General features: G+C 48.4%; 1 protein-coding gene across 2 annotated transcripts in view; it reads left to right on the forward strand.

Annotated features, from left to right (window-relative positions):
- The window catches only part of LOC113809777 (glycogen debranching enzyme), a 386,284-nt gene that overhangs the window by 306,057 nt on the left and 77,727 nt on the right, over window positions 1-2,500 (forward strand). The window lies entirely within an intron of this gene.

The raw sequence follows: 2,500 nt of genomic DNA on the forward strand, positions 1-2,500 counted from the left end.
GATATGTTTTGATGCTCAGTTGGTTTGGCGCTTCGGCTGAAAAAGGCGGGAAGATGCTCCCTTGTTCGTCTTCTTTGCGACAATTTTCTTTAATTCTTTAATTCTGCATTCTGTGGTGTCTAATGGTATTCCGGTTCTTTATTAGAGTTGTTTTCTCTCCATGATGGCGTCAGTGGTGATGATGCTCTAGGATGTTTTATCCCCTTGATGGCATCAGATTTGTTTGAAATTTTGTTTTTGGCTGGATGTGGATATTGTGTGCGGAGTTGGCCATCCGCTGGAGGTGAAAAGGCGGGAAAATGGCATCGCAACATTTATCATATTTCTGTAAGCTCTTTATTTCTGTCTTATATTTTTTTCCTCCATTTGACGACTAAAAATATGTGCAATTGCAACGTGAAAAATAAACTGGGTCTGGAAGGCGGGAAATGGCGTATAACGTATAACACATGAGGTTATGTTTTGCATCTTTATGCGGAAGAGACTAACGTGGAGGAAGACCAGATCTCTTATGATGAGCTTGGATCCCTTTACATAACAGGTTGTTGGGGACGCGTGGGCGGGAGGGCGGGAGAGCGGGTTGGCGCGAAGGGCGGGGAGGGAGAAGGGGGAAGGAAGAAAGGGAGGGAAAGGGGAAGAGGGAGGGGGAGTGGAAAGAGCGGGGAGGAGGGAGGGGGCAGCGGAACCAGAGAGGAGTAGCGCGTCGCCGCGAGATCCGTGGTGGGTTGATGTTCACACACTCTTGCGAGGAAGCATGATGCAGGCGCCTCGAAAGGGGTTTTCGAGGTTACTACTGTCATCCCCGCGGCGTGATTGTGACTGGCGCCGTGCTTCATTATTTATAGTGAATGAGTAAATGTCTGGTGAGCGTTTGACCTTGGCTGAGGCGTCCACCCCCGCTGGTTCCTGGAAGCTTTGCATTTTGAGCGGGACCGAGAGAGGGCGCTGGCGGCGGGACAATTACGACGGCCACTATTTGTAGTAACACTTTCCTCTGCCACGGCGCGCCACCGTCGCTTGTTTACTGTGGCTTGGCTTAGCACTGTGTTGTCATCGCATTGTTATAAGGGAAATGTGAAACTTGTTGGCACCTTCTTCCGTTTTCCCCTTTTCCCCTTTTCTTCTATTCTCGAAGAAAAAACACGCCTGTGCCGAAACGGGGTTAGGTGGCAAGGGTGGAAAGGGAGAGCGTGATAATGGGAAAGTTAGGTTGGAAATTCGCAGAACAGATGCAACAGCGAGGAGACCAAAATAATGGAACTTGTACAGGATGCATATTACTTCTATTTCTGTAAAGCTACTAGGACAATTACGTAGAAAACTCGATATTATTAGATGCTGAACACGACAACGGTTCGCGAAATGCGACGGCCATCTTGGCAATGGCAGCAGAACATCGGTGGTCCGGGGAAAGACGGAAGGAACAGCTGGCCGGAGCGTTACTACGAGCTGTGACATCAGTTGCTTATTTTAGCAGTGTGATGTCTAGTACAGGATAAATGTGAACAACGGCGTAACACGAACTCGTTCGATTCTTATCCATGAATGGCATTGTTGTTATATATATAATTTTTCTAGCTATTCTTTCTTTTCTTTATACATCGCTCTGTTTTGCCTTTTTATGGAATGTAGAACGTCCAACATAGCACACAGCGCGCTGTCCATTAGCGTCAAGGCTTTTTCATACCCGGAGGGTAAATGATGCGATGAAATATTAAAGGAAGTAGCAACATGCAGTGTTTTGGTGGTTGCATGAGCAAGAGCCGTGTTTATAATAGGATAACCGACCTTGCAGCGGCGACCGCGGAAAAAGGGAATAAGTGCCTTGCAGACCTAAACGCGACCCTCCGCGCGACGGCGCAGGCGCGAACCTCGCCGACAAAGCTGGCAATTAGTGTTCGGCTTTCTGGCCTTTTGCATCTTTTTAACTGACGCATTTCTCCGTAAAAAGGGAGAGGGAGAGGGAGAGTGGCGAGAGAGGGAGAGAGTCACAACAGAGCGAGTGCCAATGATGTCGCGTGTGATGACACAGCCCACCGCGGGAAAAGAAGGACGGGGCGGGCGGGCGAGCACCTCCGATGGGCTGTATTCGTGAAAGGACGACGGGAGGTTTTGTTCCGAATGCAAATGCAGGCGGAGGACGTGAGCTTGTTTCTTTTCGATATCTCGCCTTAGAATAACTTCCATTCATGGCACGTGATACGGAATGACAACAGATCATAAAGAATTCAGATAGATATGTATGGCTGTTTGTATAGTATGTACGCGCATTTGCACAAAGAGGCTCGCATTCATTCGCGATAGAAGGCATCTCATCTTTATTTTTCTCCTTTTTTCTCAGTCGATCTTGGTCGCAAAAATCGATGATCCTCGTTTGCATATTTATCGTTGCGGATTATGTTGAAAGAAAATGTTTGTCTCCGTAAGGCTTCAATCCTCGCGAATCTCCGTCTGCGTCCGCCCTTCGCGATATCGGCGCCGCCCTGCCGCGACTGCCACG

This window comes from Penaeus vannamei, chromosome 4 (genome assembly GCF_042767895.1).
Source record: "Penaeus vannamei isolate JL-2024 chromosome 4, ASM4276789v1, whole genome shotgun sequence".
NCBI classification, from domain to species: Eukaryota; Metazoa; Arthropoda; class Malacostraca; order Decapoda; family Penaeidae; genus Penaeus; species Penaeus vannamei.